This window comes from Cnephaeus nilssonii (genome assembly GCF_951640355.1).
Source record: "Cnephaeus nilssonii genome assembly, chromosome: 5".
In the NCBI taxonomy this organism is placed as follows: Eukaryota; Metazoa; Chordata; class Mammalia; order Chiroptera; family Vespertilionidae; genus Cnephaeus; species Cnephaeus nilssonii.
The window spans coordinates 42,042,223-42,064,747 of record NC_137076.1 but is presented as its reverse complement, the minus strand read 5'-3'; positions in this window follow the sequence as shown (position 1 = coordinate 42,064,747).

Here is a 22,525-nt window from a genome sequence, read left to right as displayed (position 1 = left end):
ATACCCACAGGAGGCTCAGAAACATAATGTGAAAAGTGCAAAATCTATCGAGTGCTTTATTGGCTCAGTTATTCTCTGAATGGCAGTAGATATAAATACTCTCCTTGGCCTTAGGGCTGCCTTCAAAAATGCTTGTCTATATTAACTTAGATTGCAAAAAAAAGTGTCAGCGACTCTGTTAAGACTGCAGGCAGAGATTGAAAAATGGTGCAATAATATTCTAAGTAGTTGACCAAGATCAGAGCTGTTAAGAGGAAGTGACAGGTGGTATAAGCATCCCCAGGCTCTGACTAAGTTGTAAATGGCACTTTCTATACCTAAGCTGATAATCACAGCAGTCACATTGTGCCAAAACTTCTCGTATTTTTGATCTGGAGTTTCTGTGAAGGATAAATCATTTTAAAAATCTTCTAAAGAAATAAAAGTGATTAATTTGTTGTGTTTGGGGATTCTAAATCCTATGTTAAAATGTAAAACTATTGAATTAAGCACATTTTCTCATACACCTTTGAGCTTACAAATATTAAGATCTTAAGTACATGGTGGTATAATTATCTGTGTGTGTGTGTGTCTGAGACTGAGATTTGACTTACGTTTCAGCTGTTTGAGAGCCTGAGGGTATATATTTCTATATGTGTGTTCTTATTTACCATATAATATTTGGTAAATGAATAAAAAAGATTGGACAGGTGAACAATGTTGATGATAACAATAAACATATTTTCTGAAATTTCATGGTGGGCACTATCCTTATAGCCATGCCCTTGCCAAAGGCTATTTCTGAGCTCAGTGAGGTTTCAAATGTAATTTTTGAAGACAAAACCCTGTTTTGAAACACTTGCCAAGCCGTAAGCTGCTGGGATTGCAGTTTTAAAGGAGGTGAAGCGAAGGGAGCTGACAGTGAGTCAGCTGGGGCTGGGGCTGGATGTAATTTAATAGGAAAACAGACGCAGATTTTTCATTTTAATTGTTCTAAGACCTAGAAAATACTCCTGGGAATTTAAAAAGAGATACATGTGGGTACTTAATCTTCAGATTTATAGCATAACTAGTCAAATATGGCAAATGGGTTTAGCAGAGTCTACGAAGGCTTGGATTATTGCTCCCCACATCCAATAGATCAAACTACTGTAACTTGTCATAGAAAGAGGGTTCCCCTGCGTAGGATAACAATGACAGTTTTCCTAGAAGACTATGAACACGTGCTAACAGCCATCCAATGAGTAAGCTTCGTTCCCCAGAGTCTGTCATTCCCAAGTCAAACAGGTCAGTGCCGGGGCCGAGGGGCAGAAAGACCTAATCCTGTTCTTCCTGTCCCGCCACAGCATCCACCATCCCATGGAACAACCTCTGTTTGTGCAGGTGACCCGCTGTCCTATTGCTGGTGTTCGCTGTAGGCCCTATAACTGGCAGAGGAGCAGCAAAGACGTTTCTGAAACATTTCTGTCAACAGCTCTGCCCTTCCAGTGCTTTTTCCTTATTTTTCAAAGCAGTGGAACTGCCTGTTTGTTTGTTGTTTGTTTGTTTGTTTGTTTGTTTGTTTGTTTTGGTCGCACTGACAATGTTTAATTTCACCTGAGCCCTGTGTTCCTGGAAAGCAGTGACAATTTGGAATGCCTCCTCCCTTCCCCACCTCCATACACCCACAACCCTTTTGAGTCCTGGGAAACTGCTCGACAGCAAAACACCACTGTTTCCCACATGACTTAGATAAGCCTGGAAGGGGACCCCATTTTTCACCTAGGCCAAGAGCAGACCCAGACCCTCCAAAGCCCACTGGCTGTGTCATAAAGGATTAGCTGCTCTGTTTGCACCCGCTGACCCACCGATCGAGCCACCTGCCCATCACCTCACCCAGCCATGTGCAGTTCTTTCTAGCCCTGTGTACCTCTCCCTAGAAGAGAAAATTCTTCTCTGTCTCATCGTTGAGACACGTGCAGATCTCGTGGTGAGAACATTTCTCCCCGTTACAATAATCTCCCTCCTCCCCCTCACTCTCTTCACGGCAATATTCTTTTGAATAAACTGTCATTCCCTGTGCCCAGATTCTTTTTATTTGACAACACAGAAATGTTTTATATAGGAAATGAGTCGTGAGAAGAAAACATACACATTAGATGTGGGAACGCCACACATCGGTGCCTAGAGTTAATATTAGCGAGATATTTTAGTTGCAGCTTTTTTGGAAAGCAGGAATAGATTCGTTGGCAGAGCATAGCATGAATGTGACAAGCAGTACTGCACCATGAATACGTGGTTGGTGTGTGAACAGACAGGGGTGAGAGAGCATAGGAACATCAGTCTTATCTGCAGGATTGTTTCCAATTACATACTTTTGTTTACTACTGCCCTCTCCCACCACTCCAGATTTCTATCTGCTCCCCCAGAGGCAGGAAATTTGTTTGTATCACTTAAGATCTTTGAAGATCCTCATATACAGCCACCGCTTTGGAGTGGGGGCTGGTGAAGAAGCCAGAAGAGGGCTTCGGCCCAGGGTGGTTGGACATGGGCCTCTGGTTCTGCCCTTAATAGAAGATTTAATGAGTAAATGAACTAACTGAAAGGGTAAAGTGGAACAGTGGCTAAGGGAAATATTATCTCTGGGACTTACTTGTTCATGATCATAGGCATATCTGGTAAAAATCATAATAAAACTTCTATTGTCAAACATGTGTAAAAACTCTGAGAGCCTCTCAGAGTATACTCTTTAAGAGTAAAAATGTAATCTTAATTTAAAAGAATACAAGACATGCAGCAGCTATTAAAATATTTTTCCGAATATGTGTGTGTGTGAATATATATATATATATATATATATATATATATATATATATATATTTAAAGCACTTATAATTCTATTGTTTAAATAAATTTAACATCTTTTCATTTACAACATAATCAATTCCAGACTAGAATGCATTGTGTCAGCATACTGGTAATCTGTTTATGTGAAAATTTAGTTCCAAAAGAAGAAATGGTTGGTGGAGCTTACTACTTAATATTTTGGTATTTCTTGCATTCAAATGTAAAATTATTTTTAATCTACTTAAAAGAAGAATAACTTTACACTTGATCTTTAGAGTTTGTTAATTGTTTACAATGAAACAATGAATGAACCCTTCTATAGACCACATATATTGAATTAAGCATACCATTAATTTCAGGCAGTGGAAGGAACCACAGATAAGAAATGATTTGAATTAGAATGTCAGTCTTAGAGGAATACTTTGCAACAAGGCCAATTTTGCAATAATACATGGCAACGCTTATAGTGGTGCCCACAAAGTTGTGGGTTACAGCTAAGGTCACATCCTAACATTTTCTCTGATAATTATATCACCATGACTATGCTATATTTATTCACGATGTCTGTGCCTGAATCTTGTCTTGTTTGAACTCATTTCTGATTTTCATATTATAACATTATACTCCATGTTGTTTCTGAAAGGAGGAAACAGAAATCCATTCATAGGGAAGTAATTATATTAGCAGATCCCCTTCTCCAAACTTCCACTTAACTGGTTGAACCAATGGGATGATAGCATTATCTTGTTCAATACGTCAATGTAGGGGAGAAAAAGTTTTCCCTGACCTTCTTAGTGTCCCTGGCTGGATCTGAAAGTTAAACTGACAAAGAAAGATTAACAGAAGAAAAGCATACATATTTATTTAATATACATTTTATGTAACACAGGAGCCTTTATAAGGACATGAGACCTAAGGAAACAGTTAAACCTGCGTATTTTTATGCTAGGTTTGAGGAAGAGTAGACAGTCATAGAGAAATACAATAGGCCAAGGAGTATGAAGTGATTTTAATAAACTGGGGGAAACTTAGCAATGCTGATTTCTTTGAATTCTTCTTGGTGTCCTTTTTGTCTTTGAAGATAAGGATGTCCCTTTCCTCCAGGTACAGGAAGGACGCCTCACACAGGAGGGTTTTATGACCTGTTTCAGGGTAGAAGAGTTGGATAAGGTCAAAATGACCTTTGTATTTTTGCTATTTAAACTCCTTCAGAAGTTTAAAGAGTCAATGTGTCAAGGTGCCATATTTTGGGGTAGCATGCCCTGAACCCCACTACCAATGACTACATACAATTTTTATTTCCTTTGTCATTATTAACTCCAACTGCTTCTAGTTCTTTATCTTCCAAGTGATAGTTTCAGTCGGTTACTAAATCACACATTGTAATATACTCTTTGAAGTCTATCTCTAAGGCCATCTTCAATCTTCAGTTCAGGTTATTTGCTACCCCAGAGGCTATAGCCAGATTCTGCAGAATAAAATTTTCCTGCGCTTTAAAAAATTCTCATTGGCTTAATAATGGAAAGAATATATGCAATACCCATGACTGAAATATTCAGATAGTTCAAGCAAGGCTTAACCTGGGAACTCAAATAATACCCTCAGGGACCCAGGTTCTCTCTTTCCCGTGGGTCTGCCGACTACGGTGCTAGCTTCCTGTTGGCTCTTCACAGTGGCCCATGCAGCTTCTTCAAGCATTCTTTTCACATAATATTCAGGTGGAAGAGGAAATGCATCTTCTAATAGTTATTGTGGAATGAGAAGAAGCTTCTAATTTCCTTCAAAAATGTAAATATTGATTGGCATTGCAATAGTTATTATTGGAGATCAAACACTTTTGTCTGGAGGATAATGATAATCAGGGCTCATCCCCAAATGCGTGAAAGAAGCCAATTCTACATGATTTTCATGTATAATGGTGAGGTGGGTGTGTTGTTTCTTAAAGGAAAATGGAGTACCCTTGACCAAGGAAGGTAGCCTAAACCCACCAGTGTCTCAGGTCACTCTCTTCTAATTATCCTGTATTCCATCCTGTCAAACCCCTGATATAGTTCTACTTTCCATATGATGTTCTCAATTCCTATAGTTAGAATGATCTTTCCCAGGCTTCCCCTATGGCTCATTTTCTCCTTGCATTCATTGAAATGTTACTTCAGTGAGATCTACATAGAGGTCTATTTAAAAATTGTAAACTCCCCCAAACCTTCTCCTGTTTATACTTTCTAGCTCTATGTTTAGTTTACTTTTAAAAATAGTGCTTATCTCCATCTAATGTACATATATATGCAGATATACATATTCATATATATTTATATATACACTGGAGGCCCAGTGGACAAAATTTGTGCACGGGTAGGGTCCCTAGGCCTGGCTGGTGATCAGAGTCGATCAGGGCCTTCCTTCATTCTGCACCACCCCCTGGTGGTCAGCGCATGTCATAGCAAGTGATCGAACTCCTGGTCTCCAGGTTGAACACCCAAGGGGACACTTTGCATATTAGCCTTTTATATATATAGATGTCCTTACCTCATTTAGTGTCTGTATTACTCTCCTCCATCATTATTTATCCCAACCCCGCACACATACACACACATAAATGATTATACACACTAAAAATAAGCCCTGTAGGGACAGATATTTGGAGCTCTTTGTTCATTGAAGAGTCCCCAGTGTTTAGTACAATATCAGACAGCAGGTTGTACTCAATAAATATTTGCTTTTCCATGTGTAGAGATCATGTTTGATTTATCAATAAGGGTATAACTAGACTGTCTGACATTCTATTGAAGTCCCTTTGGGTAAGTCAGATCTAGCAAATGTCCTCTAATAAATAAGTCGGTGTAAAAATTATTATATTGAACTATGATTATATTAGCATTCAGCTAATTTACTTCTTTCTCTTTTCAAATTCTTTCAATGAAGCTGGGACTGGGTTTAAGGTCTTGAACTGGAAGATGACTGCAGATTAATGCCATATTATTTTTTTTAATTTTATTTTATTAAATGTATTGGTGTGACATTTGTTAATAAGATTATGTAGGTGTCAAGTGTACATTCTATTATACATGATCTATATATTACATTGTGTGCCCACCACCCTCTTTTTGTCCCTACTACTTATCTGAGTAGGTGGAAAGAATGAGTTTGTAAGAGATGCAAAGTGTTAATAGGATAGAGATGTGATGCAAGCCTGCGCCGCACCAGCACAGCCAAGGGTTCGGCGAGCCTGAGGGAGGGCTGGTGAAGGATGAAGAAAAGACAGACAAAGAGAATAAGCTGGGTCTAGGTGGATCTTCTGTGCCTGGCTGAGGCCACAGAACAGATCCAGACTGCAAGCTGATGATTTGTTTTATAATCAGGGGTAAACAAGGTAATGTACAATGTTCTTGTAAGTTTCACTTGTTTTGGCAGCACTTGCTGCACCTCCCACAGCCCATTAGCTACCCAGGAAAGATCTAGGGAGCAGTCACAAGAACAAGCTTAATTATGCTTAGAGGGCTGTGCCCTCCAAGCTGGGACTTGTTTGCAACTTTGCCAGCAGGTCAGTCTGAGGCTTAACCCTATAAGTGCTCCCTACACAAGCCAGCAGCTGGGTACATCTAGGGTGTTAAGATTTGCTAAGAGTGAGGCACTTACTAGAGAAATCAGCACTGTCAGCATCAGTAAATTAAGATTGGATGGATGGCACATTATTGTCACTGTTCTGCAGAGTGTCAACCCCACTTGTTAATATGCAATCGCTCTATAGTTTATATAGAGACTGTACAAAATTGATTCAGAGGAATCTCATTATGAGTTGAGCACTATTGTCAAATATGTCTCTAGAGTATTTTTCCTGGCAGCATCTGATGTTTTTGAAAACTTAATGAATTTAACATGGCCATCTCTTCTCCCATCTATTAGCATCATTCACATTTTGAGCAATTAAGTTTCATGTGATGCCTCTCTCTTCAGCAATGATGAGTTATGAAGTGATCAGTTCAAAGGCAGATATTGGAAGGAAGTAAGTGCTTTGAGAATAAAAAAGAGTTAATCTTTGGAAAATACATCTTACCTAGTGTCACCTGTCATTTTTCTCTACAGAATGACAAGATAATTATTCATAGCAAAACAAACAGTGAATAAAGAGTAAGGCAAAAATAATACAAACACAATTTTATTTAATATCATGGTTTATTTTTTATATTATTTTTACAAAAGAATAGTTCAAGAAAATAGAGATTGCAAAATAAATTCAAACACTTAGTTATTTTAAAAGAATAAAACAATGTATTATTAGAGGTTAGTGATAAGAGTAATGCTCTGAAATTTCTGAAGCAAATTAAATAGAAGATGCTCTATGATTACCTGGTTTATTTCCATGGGAGCAAGTAAAGGGTTGCTATATTACAAGAGACAAAGAAATAATTTTGCAGTTATTGTTAATTCATGTGATTCACATCAATTAACAAAATCTGGTCTATTATGCCAAATAAATATGTGACAAACATGTTTGAAACTCATTCTAAGTAAACATCTAAAAATTCAAATAATATTTAAAATTAAAAATAATTTTTATTATTAGCCTGTGTCAAAAATACTACCATACCCAATTTATATTGTATTGTACCCATTCTTCTCATGTAAAAAAAGGGAAAATTTAGAGAAATTCCCTTTATATCTAAGAATCTATTATGTATCTAATATCTGTGTATATTATAATTACAAAGAAGGAAGTAGAACTAGAGTAAAAATGAAGACTGTTTAGAAAGACAAAAAAATACTAATGATTTGATCTAGGCTCTTTAGATTTATTAAAGTTGTTGGACATATATTAGCTTATATGGAAAAACGTTATGAGACTAGAGAAGAATGGGGAAAAAGAAAGTTCTACAGGAAAAAAGCATGAAATATGGAGACGGTAAATAAATATATTCTGAGTCGAATCCAGAGAAGAATACAGCTATCAGTTTCAGGGTTAAGTGTCTACATGTAAACTGCAATGGCTGCAGAAGAGAGACATAAAGCACACATTTGTATTAATGAACAGTAGAATCTGTGGTGCAAAGAGCTGAGAGTCTTCCCTTAGCCAGTGCTTGTGGGGTCTTTCTACTGAGTCTCAAGAAAAGCATTTCCAGGGACACGCACATGGGAGGATAAGATGTAGTGCTAAGATTTATTAGAATAGAAATGAAAGACTGCCCCCAGGTTCTCAGTGTCTCATCTCCATCCCTCTGCTGTGGGAGAAGTCCTGCCTTGTCTTCATCAAGCCCAGCAGAAAGGCCAGGGTCCAGAGATTCTGTGTCATCAGTTCAGCCCATGCCAAAGCTTAGTCCGGTTGACTCTCTGTCCCCTATCCAGCTAGCTTGGTCTTTGTTTCCTGCTGTGCCCCAGCTGGTGCTGTGTTTCTGTACCCAGATTTGCATTTGGAGCCACACTTGGGGCCCACACGTGGGCCTGTGAAGCTGCTAAGATCATACAAACCAATGGGCAAGCACATGTTATCCAGTGAGAAGCATTTGTTAAGCTTTGATTATATTTTCTCCGCCTTTAAAATAGACCAATCTCTTTCCCACTCTTTTGCAGGCTCCTGCTGTGCCCTTTCCTTGACATTCCTGAATTTATGCCCTCATCCAATCTGCTTCTTTCCCCAGATTTTCTCAGGCTAGACTCCACCCCTCTATGGTCTCCACCTTGGATCCTACTGCACATGCCTTCACCATGTGCTCAGCAGAGAAATTTCTCCTGCTCTTTTTTATTCCTCCCTAGGTAATCCCAGATAATGGCTGGTAAGGATCCTTCCTGCCTTCTTTGGTGACTAGGTCCCAAGGGTGGAGGATGCAGCAGTCCCCTGGGGAGCCTTTAAATGCTGCAACTTTCTAGTGAAGTAGACTTATTGTCTGATTCGCTCTCTAGTTTATTATGCTTAATGTCTGATTCCCTTTGTTCCCTTCCTTTATCAATACTAACTAGCTGCCTATGCTTACACTTGAAACCCTCTGTGTTCTAGTGGAGTTTTCAACCTGACCACCAGTAGTTAACTTCCTCCTGACTCATGAGGCAGCTCATTGCAAGTGACTCCTAAGTGAGATATAATTCACTTAAAAAATAGAAAAATCAAGATTTCCCAGCTGATATGTCTCAGTGATTAAGTGTCAACCTATGAACCAGGAGGTCACAGTTTGATTCCTGGTAAGGGTATATTCCTGGGGTTGTGGTCTGAATCCACAGTAGTGGGCATGCAGGAGGCAGCTGATCCATGTTTCTCTCCCATTGATGTTTCTATCTCTCTCTCCCTCTTTCTTCCTCTCTGAAATCAATAAAAATAAAAAATGCATAAATAACAGAAAAATCAATGTAGTGAACAAAGGTGGAACTAATTGGAAACATTCCTTCTTACTATTTCAGTTTTGAATAATTGACTTAGTTTGAGATAAATTTGTAAGGCTTATGAAAACATAATCCAATAAAGGAATTGGCAGATTTTCTCCTTGACCAAATTCTACTTGGGTTCTTCTGCGCTTTTTTTCAACTAGGCCCTATGCTTATTTTAGCCAGAATCTCCCACCCTCAATATCTGAACACCCTTGATATGACTAAATTCTTCATCTCCACCATCCCCTAAGTGATATGTGATCATCCTGGCCTGCCTTCGGCAAGAAGGTTGGTTTAGCCCTGTGGTTGGCAAACTGCGGCTCTCGAGCCACATGCAGCTCTTTGGTCCCTTGAGTGTGGCTCTTCCACAAAATACCACTGCCTGGGCGAGTCTATTTTGAAGAAGTGGCATTAGAAGAAGTTTAAGTTTAAAAAATTTGGCTCTCAAAAGAAATTTCAATCGTTGTATTGTTGATATTTGGCTCTGTTGACTAATGAGTTTGCCAACCACTGGTTTAGCCAAAAATCCCCCCAATCACTGGAAACCTGATGTTTCCTTTTAGTAACTATCTATCCACTGATCTCCTCAGCCTGCTCTTTGGCTGCAAATCCCCACTTTTTCTCATATTTGAACTAAGCCCAATCTCTCTTCCCTACTGCAAAACTCCTTTTCAGTATCAATACCTATTGCAATGGTCCTGAATAAAGTCTGTTTTACTGTTATAACAATGATATGGGCTTTTTTGGTCTGGAACACGCCGTGTTCCCTTGGACAGGATGGCTTCCCCAGATTCTTTGTCAATTGGAGTCAAAAGAATGAATCCACGGACAGAAGATGGTATAGCAAGGGTGGAAATTTATTGAAGAACAAGTACAGACTCCCACGTAGGGAGGGGGAGAGTCCCACCGAGTTCCTTTTTCCACGGTTTATAAAGGCTGCAGTTTTTTGTGCTTCAATATCCCCTCTGATTGGTGGCTATTCCCCTTTGATTTGATCACTATAGTAACGCCTGAACTCTAGGTCAAACCTCACATGGGACATGTGAGGCCCTCCTCCCTCATTGTTCTCCCATTCCCTCTGGGCTTTCTTCCTCCTTTATTTTGTAAATATAGACCTTTTGCTACTCCTAGTTCCCTTATCTTATGGAAATGTAACTGTTGCCTCTCCCAACTCCCATGTCTTATGGAAATGTAACCTTTGTAGCTCTGTAGCCCTGTGTTTCTTCCATGAACCCCCTTAATTTTAAAAATTCCCTAAACCTGCCTTTTTCACCCCTAAAAATTTCTATTTCAACAAGTTTCACGAATAATATTTTCTTTAGTACATCTTAGCTTGAAATGAAAGAAAAAAGAAATTATGAAATGGGAAAAATCCATTGAAAGAATGCATATCACATGGATAACTATATGACCTATGGTAAAGGGAATGGGATTCAAGTGGTGGGTTAGAGATGATTTGAGTGATTCTGTAACTTTATAATGTTTTCAGTGAAATCACATTTGCATATTCATATGATAATGTGATTTTCTAATTGAAAAAAAAAATGGAGGGGGAAAAAGCCAAGGAATCTTTGGTTTGGTTCTCCTTTTTTGTATTTTTCACTGATTTATACACTTTAAACATCATGTAAATTGCTATGATTTTTAAATGTAAGTTAAAGTAACAATAGCAAAAGTGAGTTAAGATTTTCTGTCATATAAGACATACGCTATAATTAATATCAAGAGGAGGATAAATTTAATTCTGCTCTCTTCCACTTAGATAAGCCAGAACGTTTAGACATTTTTGCTAGCTAATATTAAAGGAAGATTTTACTTTCAAAGCATTTTGTCAGGGCTTTGTGTTGCTAAAGGTTGGAGTTCTACAGTAAAATGGATCTCTGCTTAGCAGAATACTTCATGAATTTTTGCATGTGTAAAGCAGCCCCAGAACTGAGTTCCTGGGAGGAAAATTGTTCTACATAACAAAGTGTGAGAAATTTTCACTTCAAAGAAATTGGGTGGGGAACATATAGGAAGCTGGAAATAGGAAGGTGAGTCTTCTAAACACACACACACACACACACACACACACACACACACACCTATTATTAGTAAACTAGAGGCCTGGTGCATGAAATTCGTGCACTCGGGGACGGGGGTCCCTCAGCCCAGCCAGCACCCTCTCATCACCCTGCCGCTGCTGGCTTCCCTCTGTGGGAGGTGACCAGGTGGCCAATCAGGGGACAGTGCTGGCCAGTGCAGCCTCGCCCCCTCCCTTATCACCGTCCCCTCCCTCTGCTCGCTGGCACATGCTTTGGTTGGCCTGGCGCCACCTGCTTGCCAGCCCCACTCCCCGCCGACTGGTCGTTCCTCTGTTCAGTCGCTTTGCATATTACACTTATATAGGATTGCATGTTGCTCTGTGCTAGAATCCTCAGTATTGTGCTCACATTGTCAGGAAATATCTGCAGTATACAATTACCTTTGGTGAGGACTTTCTATGGAAAATCTAAGTAAAAGAATCTTTTTTCTTGTTTTAGTCCTTATGTTGTAGGTAGCAGGAATAGCACCAGGTATCTGCCTGGTAGGTGGGGCCAGACCGAACCTGGGTTCAGCAACCTTGGTACTTGGGTTCTGGCAGGAAAGAGTTCAGAACCAAGACCTAAACTGTAAGAGAACATTTATTTGGTTAGTCAGAGGTAGAAGAAGTAATTGCTAGAAGAAATGGGTTTAGGAAACATGTTATGGAGGCAAAGAAAGGGTCCTTGGAGCTTAGAAGTGAGGAAACTAAGGTAACCTGCTTGGCAGGGAGGGGGAGGGACAAGAGAAGGGAAAAGCATGTAGGGGGTGGGCGGTGTGCTCTAGAATGGAAAGCTAACAGGGTCCTCAGTCCCAAGGTTTTAAGGGTGGATATTTTAGGGGAGGTACCAGGGGAAGATCTTAGTAGAATATTCAGCAATTTTCTAGGTGTGCCCTTTCAGGGTTGTGGTCTCCACTAATTGATTGGTAGGTGCCAGGGAAGGGGTCATTATTCCATGCAGCTGGTCCTGAGGTCAGCCCTGGCTGGTTTTGTTGCTTATCTGGGCCTGGAGCTGAATTACAACTGAAGCCTAGATGTTATCTCTAGGGAGGAAAGGTCAGGGAGTCTAAACAGCATATGCTAGGGGAGGAAAAGTCACCCTGGGGGCAAGTTCCTATTCTACAATTCATTGTCCTTTGTTAGGCACCTTGGGACTTTCCATTCTGGTGACCTTCTGTACCTAGGCCAATGTCCTTCCTCTGCTCAGGTCTAACTGCCTGCCACACTTACAGTGGTGAGCCCAGACTCTGTGGATGAGTCCATAGTGATGTCATATATCCAGCAGAAGCAGATGATCAGAATAAGAGATTATTGGAAAACCTCAGAGTAATACCAGTGATAATGGAGCAGGAAGAGATAGTGGAGTTTCCTTTATTAAAATCAAATACCGAAATTAAAGGTAGCAATTATTTTGGTTATTCATAAAACATAGTTAATCTTTGAATTATTGAAATAAATTTCACAGATACTTAACTTTTAGATCTAGTTCTTTTTTTTTTTCCCTCCTCTTTTATGAACTGGGAAATATCAAGTCTAGAAAGTAGAAAGGCATTCCAAAGAGTTGTATAAAACAAAAGGGTTTTATAGACCAAAGTGAAGAGGAACAAGGAAGTCATCACGAGCATTAGCTGATTGGTTAAAACAGTTACTGTCCTTATATGGAGCAAATAGAAGTCTTGGAGGCTACAGTGGAGTCAAACAATAGACCACTTTATTGTTGAAGTATTTCCCTTTTTTCAGGAAGTCAAGTTATTTCAGACATTACATTGAGCTTTCACCAATTCCTCGGTTAAGTTTGAAGTAGAAGGCTGAAGAAAAGTAAAGAGATGTTCCAGGATCTAAATAATTATAAAAGCAAGTTGGACCAAATTCCTCTTTTTTATAGATGTGACCACTTATAAAGATACATTATTACCTGCTGGGCATGAATTTTCTCTTTTAAGGAAGTCAGCTCATTTAAAATAAAATTTTTAAAAAGTCATTCTTGATAGTTTATGCTTCATATTGTTACCAGGGAGATGAAAATAACTCCATTCTTGTCTTCTTAAAAGAAAGATTTCAATCAGGAGACAAGTGTAGTAAAAGTAAGTTAGAATTTATTGGCAACAGCAAACATATACTTAGGACAGTGAAACAAGGAAGATCATTAGAAGAAGTAACAGGAGAGACTAGGGTGGGCTGCTTTGGCTCACTGAGAAATCAGAGAAAAGGGAGCCGTGGAGATAGGTTCAGGGGGTTATCCCGCCACTGCCCATTGCTCCCCTGGTTGCAAGTCTCATGGGGCCCCTTAGAGGTAAGAAGGGGGAAGAGAATAGCAAGGTGTGCTCCCCTGGGGGAGATTGCGCCTGGGTCCTTCATCCTGAGGGTATTTATTAATGCTGGACGTTGGGTGCCATTTAACGCTGGTGGGTCTTGATCCAGCATCTGGAAGGGTTCAGCAATCTGGAGAAGGGGCTGTGCGTAAATTAAGAGTCCAGAGATGAAACATAATTTTGAAAGGCATTTGTGGGGGGGGGCAGAGGAGCCTGGTTAAAGAAACCAAGTTCTCCTTGTCTCAGGACCCCTTGCTTTTTATTAACACAACTTGTCCCAAGGCAAGGTGGAGATATACACTTCAAAGTGTAGGGTTTCGTACAGAAGCATTGTCAGATTGGGGAATTGCCTTCGGTAGTTCAGGTGTTTGGCCAGCAGGAGGCAATAACATGTAGATTAAGATGCCCTGAGCTGTCTGGCAGCAAACAATCAATTTATGCATCCCTTTCAGGTTTGGAGAAATGCCTTTAGCCATTCCAGCAGGCGATAACATATGTGACTCAGTCCATGTTGAGTCTCCAAGTTCCACCAACCTTTTGATGAAACTCTTGCAATTATGACATGCTGGAATTGGCTTCTGGCAATTTTTCTCTCTTGCAGATGGAGATCTTAAGAGAGGTCTCAGGGGAGGTTCTCAATAGAATATTCATCAGCTTTCCAGGTGTGCTCTTTGAGGGTTGTCATCTCCAGAGATTGGTCATCATCAGGGCAGGGGGACATTAGTCAATGCAGCTGGTCCTGAGGCAGCCATGGCATCATTGTTTGGTTTTGCTGCTTTTCTGGGCCTGGAGCTGAAATACAACTGAGATCTACATGTTATCTTTAGGGAGGAAAATGTAAGGGGGTCCAAACTGCATGACCTGCACTATGCTAAGGGAGGATAGGTTACCCTGAGGTCAAGGTTCTTGTTTTCCCAGTTCTGCCCCTCGCTAGGTATCCGAGGCTTTCTGCCCTGGTGATTTTCTGTACCTGGCCCATTGTCCTTGCTCTGCTCATGTCTGTCTAAGTGCCTATAACATTATTTCTTAGATAAATTTAGAAGATCATATACTGCCAAATGATGTTTGACTTCTGTATTTATATTATTTAACTATAGTTTAATACAGTATATGCAAGCTATCACCACATAATTCTAAGTACCCATTTAATAGATAAGATAAACAGTAGTACTATACATAAATAATTCAATGATAAAAATTCATATAAAGTGGTTTAATAAAATGACTAATATGCTTAAGTAATTTTCTTTTAGAAGTTTAGACTATTTGCCCACAATTCTGCTTTACAAAACAAGTGTGAAATTCAGTAAATAGCCACTAATTCTTTGCATTAATATGTTGTTTTAAGATGCTAAATAGGTTATTCATGAAGGATAAGTACAGAAAAATTTCATAATCAGAAAGTTATTTTGGGGTTTTATTTCCCCTCAAAAAAAAAATGAGTCCATTATTATTAAATTGGGCTTTTCATCCCGTGTATAAAGAGATAAAAGGGAAATTAGGTCATTTTATTGGAATAAAGTCAAATGTGTAATCAGGAAAAAGATTAGAGAACATTTTATAGTAAAATGGCTGATTACCTTGGAGAATTAAAAACCATCATACTTTCAACATCTTAATAAAATATTAAAAATCATAAAAAGATCTTACTATAATTTCATGTATAAATGTGTGTGCGTGTGCTATATTATGTAAAGTGAATTAGCAAATTGCCAAGTAAAATTTAGATAAGGGCAGAACCCATGCTAATTTGCATATCAAATTAAGGTATGATGAGAAAGGAACAGATGATAACTATTTTCTGTTTTGATTTTAAATGTTTTCAAATGTCTATATTGCTTGTTCTTATTTGTGTGTATTTTCAATGGATTTAAATGTAGAAATCTATCATCTAATGAAGACATCTAATGACGGAAAGAAGGTCTAATTTCTAAAAATGCCAACCTGCTTATGCAGTATAAATATTTAACATGGATTATTTTGGCTAAAATATTAGTGTTTAAAGAAATATAAGGGTGTAGTCTCTTTTATCCTGCTCTTAATATTCATTCTTTTTACTCACTTTTCTGGCTCTAACTCAGTGCATTTGCTTATCCAGTTAAGAAATAAATATTTGAGCTCCTATCAGACATTACACATTGTGTTTTATGCTAGAAAATTTTATGAAGAAGAAAGATGAGAAGCAATGTTTTCTTTCTTGGACATTCAGTATATTGTATGGGTGTGTAAATTATGGATGAATGAGCTGAGGGTCTGAAGCAAACACATTTTTCTGTGACTTGCAGTATGCATAGCACACTCATTTTTGCATATTGTGACAATGGCATCCACCAACAGCAACAGAACTCTATATTCCCTTCATATGTGTCACTCTTTCCACACAGCACTTGACGTTCCTATGAATTATACTCTCTCAATAATAATTAGCTAATCATTCATTTATTCATATCTTTGTTTATTCCCTAAATCTTCATCAACCAAATACTCTATTCCAGAAATTTTGCTGGGCCTTGAAATCCATATCATTATGGATCACAGAGTTCAGTAAAAAACAGACTTTCACCCGACTTGCATGGCTCATTGGTTGACAGTCAACTTGTGAACTAGGAGGTCACAGTTCAATTCCTGGTATGGGCGCATGCTTGGTTTATGGACTCCATCCCCAGTAGGGGGTGTGCAGAAGGCAGCCAATCAATGACTCTCTCTCATCATTGATGTTTCTCTTTCTCTCTCTCTCTCTCTCTCTCTCTCTCTCTCTCTCTCTCTCTCTCTTTCTCTCTCCCTCTCCCCCCCTCCTCCTCACCTTCCCCCCTTCCCTTCCTTCCCCTCTCTAAGCATGTCCTCAGGTGAGGATTACAAAGAAAAAAAGAAAGAAAAAAAAGCACCTATTTATTTGATTATCACAGTTCTGCAGGTCAGAAATTGGCATGGCATATCTGGTTTCCCTGATTAGGGTATCTCAAGGCTGAAATCAAGGTGTTGGTCTGGGTGACTTTTTGGTTGAGGGAAATCTGTTTCTGAGTTCATTCTTGTTGGAAGAATTAAATTCCTTGAGGTTATAGCATAGAGGCCCCCATTTTCTTGCTGGATATCAGCCGGAGGCTGCTCTTTGGCCTTAAGAGGTCTTCAGCATTCCTTGTTACATAGCATGAACAATCTTCAAGTCAGCAATGGTGCCTCAAGTCCTTTTCATGCTTGAAATTTCTGGCTTCTTCGTTTTGATCTCTAGACCCAGATTGAAATGGTACATGTAATTAGTCCACATGGGAAATATCTCTACCTTAAGGTCAGCTGATTTGGCACCTTAATTGCATCTGAAAAGTCTCTTCACATCCCTAAATTGGCTCTAGTTTCATTGGGGTTAGCCTGGTCCAGGATGATATGTCCATATTGTAGTCCCCAGGATGGTTCACATTAACAGTCCCAAGACTCCAGGGGTCCAGAGTTATCTGATAACTCATGTTGAGATGAAGACTTAACTATGGAAACTAGTGTAGGTGTGTGTGCACAGATATGTGTGTGCATGCAAACACATACACCATTGAAGCCCTGAAGGATGACTCTGCTTAACTTTGGGATATGTAGATAGCACCCAAACAGATGAGGTCAGGTGACTAATCTTATCACTCATAAAACAGAGCAATAGAACTCTGAATTAGTTATCTCAAAAAGTATGTGTATTGATTTTTCATTTGCCACCTACTGATAGGATTGGCTGCTCCACTGGGCTAATGTAATACTATAGATACTCTGAATAAAGCCACCTTTGTAAGTATTCTTTTATTCTCTCCCACATCTTTTGGGAGCCAGAAGTAGGGAGATGGTAGAAGTCTGGCATAGTAGACATACATGAAGGGTCCCACCTTTCCTTTTATTCTCCAATCTGAGTCTCTCAGGAGTTTGGAAATACTGGTCTTTATCATGTGTTAAAGGATAGATAGCATTGACATGAAGGCATGCTTTCTCCTGGGTTGCTACTGTGGCTCTGGCCTGAAGCTACACTTATTACTTTACCCTATCGGGTGTGACCCTTCATTTTAAAATCCAGACATTCTGACTGGGAAGTATGCTGGCTGGTTGTCATCACTCTGTTGTGCAAACAAAATAAATGAAATCCAGCTACCAGAAACCACGGAGGTGAAGAATCTGGCTTCAATGTCTGGTGAGTCCTCAGGGAGGGAGCCAGGAAGCTATAATGCTTCAAGAAATACAAATTTGCCAGAAACTTTAAAAGGCAGGGAATAAGGGTTGTACATATCAACTGTCTTGCATTTGGATTCTTCCAGTAAGATTGTCACTCAAGTTATCCTGGATTTATTGGTACATCCTCATAAAGACTGACTTTTTTCTACTACTACTTCATGATGCTTTATTTTCTTTGATAATAAATAAGGCAAGGGGAGATCTGTAGCCATTCTAATATTTTTTAAAGACTCAACTCTGCTTCTAGATCTTACCATCTTCTTAATATACTTCATCAGGTAGTATCACCCTTTCCTGTGAATCAAACCAATGCCAACAATAGACTTCAGGTCTCTAAACTAAGTGCACCATGGTGGACAGATCACCGCCTACATTGATGATAAGAATTTCCTAGATTTTGGAGAAATTTTGGGAGAATTTTTCAGACACTGATCACTCAGCCATTTCAAGTTGTCTGGGGCCCCCTTCCGAATTCTCATGACTATCCTCTGACCCTGATGTGAAAAAAGCAAACTTCCTATAACATAGTGTTCATAGTCCTACCTAATATTAGACATGTTTCTTATTCCATATTATTAGGAGAGCATCCGTTATTAATAATAATCTTCCTGCCATAGCTGGTTTGGCTCAGTGGATAGAGCATCGGCCTGTGGACTGAAGGGTCCCAGGTTCGATTCCGGTCAAGGGCACATGCCTGGGTTGCAGGCTTGATCCCTGGTGGGAGCATGCAGGAAGCAGCCGATCCATGATTATCTCATTATTGATGTTTCTATCTCTCTCTCCCTCTCCCTTCCTCTCTGAAATCAATAAAAATATATTTTAAAATAATAATAATCTTTAAAATATATTTTAAAATAATAATAATAACCATTTATTCCATTCTCTGGTGTCTTCTATAGGGAGTCAGCAACTATCCTTGCAGCTCTCAAGGGTTGAGATGACAGGGTATGACAGAGTGGGCTCTGATGCTCAGAGTCCACTATTTCAAGAAGGGCAATAGACTGAAAGGTAATGGGTAATTTATCCAAATAGATTCACTTGCAGACTGGCTACTATGAAAGGGATTTGGCCTCTTACAGAGGAAATTAATTTTGGAACTCCAACTTTCTCTATAGAAGTCAGCAAAGGCGGATTGCGGCAGTGGATGCTGGTAGAATACAGATCAGGGCTGGCAGCAATTTGTTCATGTTACAGCACAGCTGCAGCTACAGGACTTGGGTTCTAGCCCCTGGATACCCCAGAAAAGGGGCTGGTATTATCCCAACCACGACTGCTGACGTGGGAGAACAAATACGGAAGCCATGCTTCCTCTATACCCTACAGCTGTGAGGAGTATAGCGCTTCTAGCCAGTAAAAAGCCAAGAGATTGTCACAATCATGCAGTTTATAAATCCCCCACAGCCCAAGAGCTAGTAATGTCCCTCTCCTAAATTCTGACATACAGACCTGATAGATCCTGGTAGATTCTAAATTTATTGCATTGTAATCCTAAAACAGGGTCTTATAACATATACTTTGCTCTTTTGTAAAAGCAAAATCTAGTGGGAAAAAAAACATATACTAGTACCTGCTACTGTTTCTGTTCTGAAAGGTTCCTCATGCTTTTAGGTCATTCACTCTTCTTCACTTAAAAATTAATATGCTGATATATGATTTAGGATTTTTTCATCTATTTTCACACAACAATGTTACTTCTTGAGTTTCTTATATTGTTTTTATCAAACACTAGTTTTCATTGGTTCTTAAAATGACTTAGATAGATATCCCAATTTTTCAAACATCTGGAAAAATCTGTAAGAGCGTAAACTTGTGGGTTTTTTTTTTTGCCAAAACTCTCTGAAATCACCATCGAGGCCTCATGACATTATTTTAAATTACTACTATAATTTACATATTGGTTATTAATATATTTACATTTTAGTAATTTATTTGTAATAGCATCTATTCCATCTGTGTTTAAAAGTATTAGCATATGTTGCTTCAAAATGTTTTGTCGTGATTCTTTAAAATCTCTACTAAATATAATTTTTGTCACTTTTCTTATTTCCAGTATTAATTACTTATGACTTCTTTTTATTAACAAGTCTATCAGATTTGTATTTATTTCATTTGTATTTTAAGAGAACTACATTTAATTTTATTCATCACTTCTTTTTCCTTTGTTTGTTTTATATTTCATTAATATTTACCTGAATCTTTAGTTTTGTTTTATTCCATTTTCTTTGAATTTACTAATTGTTTTTCATTTTCTAACTACTTGTTTTAAATGTTTGGTTCACTTATATTCAATGTGATTGGATTTCTACAAATGCTTTGAAGTTTATAAATTTTCCTCTAAATATTGTTTGAAATTGTATCTTGCATATATTGGGTAAATAATCTTTCTGTTGATTTTCAATTCTAAATATTTCATAATTTCCATTGTATTTTCTTTTTTTAATATTTTTATTGATTTTTTACAGAGAGGAAGGGAGAGGGATAGAGAGCTAGAAACATCAATGAGAGAGAAACATCGACCAGCTGCCTCCTGCACACTCCCCACCGGGGATGTGCCCGCAACCAATGTACATGCCCCTGACCGGAATCGAACCCGGGACCCTTGAGTCCACAGACCGACGCTCTATCCACTGAGCCAAACCGGTTTCGGCCATTGTATTTTCTTTAATGAAAGAATTAGAAGTGATTTATCTTTAAATTTTGCTCTATTTTGGATTTGATTTGTATTTTATTACATCATAGTAATAGAACAAGGTTTTATGACTTGTAAGTTTTGGAATTTTTTGAGTCTTTGTGGTTTTATATTGGTTCAATTAAAAACTAATGTTTAATGAAAATAAAAACACTTGCTCTATTTGGGAAGAGTTGAGATTTTTATATACCTACACCCACAAAATTTGTTAATTATTTCCTTCATATTTTCCCAAGCTGGCTGACTGTTTCTTTTTTATCTATTGATTTCAGAGTGAGAAGTATTAAAACTCTTTCACTGTTATGGAGAATTGGCCAATTTCTCCTTAAAACCTTGCCATTTTTGCTACACATTTGGGATCATGTTGTTAAGTATGGGAAGTATTTTTGTGTTGTTTTTTTTTTTACTTCATATTTCTGGACTTAAAAGTCTAGATTGACTGAAAAACTTCAGTGGGTTGAGGTTAGGTATCTATATAAAAGGCTAATATGCAAAGTGTCCCCTAGGAGTTTGACTGAGAGACCAGGAGTTCAGTTACTCGCTATGACATACACTGACCACCAGGGGGCAGTGAAGAACAAAGGAAGGCCCCGACTGGCAGCCAAAGGAAGGCCCCAATCAGCCCTGATCACCAGCCAGGCCTAGGGACCCTACCCGTGCATGAATTTCATGCACTGGGCCTCTAGTATATTTATAAGTTCCTAAGTGAAGGTACTCAAGATTTAATTATTAGAGTTTGTTCCTTTCTCTCTCTCTTTCTCTTTTTTTCTTTCTCCCTAGATGGTCACATCTATATACATAATACTAAATATGATAAATGCACAGATGCATAATTCAAACTTTTCCATTGCATTCTAGATAGGATGCAATCTTGACATTTCTCCTTGGATATTTCACAAGCATCTCAGGCTTAATATGTCCAAAACTGAACTATTGATGTTCATCTGCCCCCAAATCTCCATATTTCAGTAAAAAGCATTTTCAGATACCTAGTTGCTCGAGAGAATTCTGAGATTTCTTCTTCATTTGCCAATCTCCTGTGGCCATTGCCACCATTTAAGAGCAATTAATATTTATTCCTCTAAATTATGGTTCACATCTGTCTATCTCTTCATTCACAATCCCATCAGACTAGCCCAAATGAGAATAATTATTCCTTTGGATCACTGTGATAACTTTATACTGACCTTATACATTTTGAAAAATACTTTATTACAATAAAATGTTTTACATTTTTAATCCTCTATGTATAATCCTCTGATAAATCCCCACTACAAAACCCTTGTTAAGGGCCAGGTCTTGCTTTCTCCTTCTTTCCAATCTTCAATCATGCCTTTTATTTCTTACTTACACATTTGAAGCCAAAGGCTAGTTCTTCTGCATGAAATTTCTTTTTTCTCATCATCCTCTTCAACCTTTGCAACTTTTAGCTCTCAATCCCTTTCTATCTACATCCCATTTGTTTAATGATACATTTCTTCATGCACGCCCCCATCATTATATCAGTTCTGTTTATGTAATGATACTCCAGCACTCTGAACCTCTTCTTCATAAAAATCTGTACTTGTTATTACTTACTCAGTATCCCGAGTCCCACACTGAACTGTATGATCGAGGAGGGCAAGAATTCTGTTGACCTAATTCAAGACTCCATTTGCCATGTCCAGCAGAGGGCTTGCATACATTAGGTAATAAAAACAAACAAATAGATGAGTAAGCAATAAGCAGAGTTTTCAAATGTTGGCTGCATTATCTGAAGCTAATGAAGGGAATAACAGAGGTTTGAGGATGGTGGAAAGATCTAATGTCACAGTAGACAAAACTGTTAAGTTTCCTTGTAAGAAACAAAGTTTATTTATATTACATGTTTGTATGTATTTTGTATTTATATATATATATATATATATATATATATATATACATATATATATATACATATATATATATTTAAAGTAGATAAAAATGTTAATGTAGTGTATTATATATAACTATTGTGTATATATCTTTACAAAGAGAGATAGAAAGATCACAGAAGCAGAATGACATAGAGGGGTGTGGGGAGAAAAATAGGGAGAGAAGCTGACAAAAGACAGCAGGAGA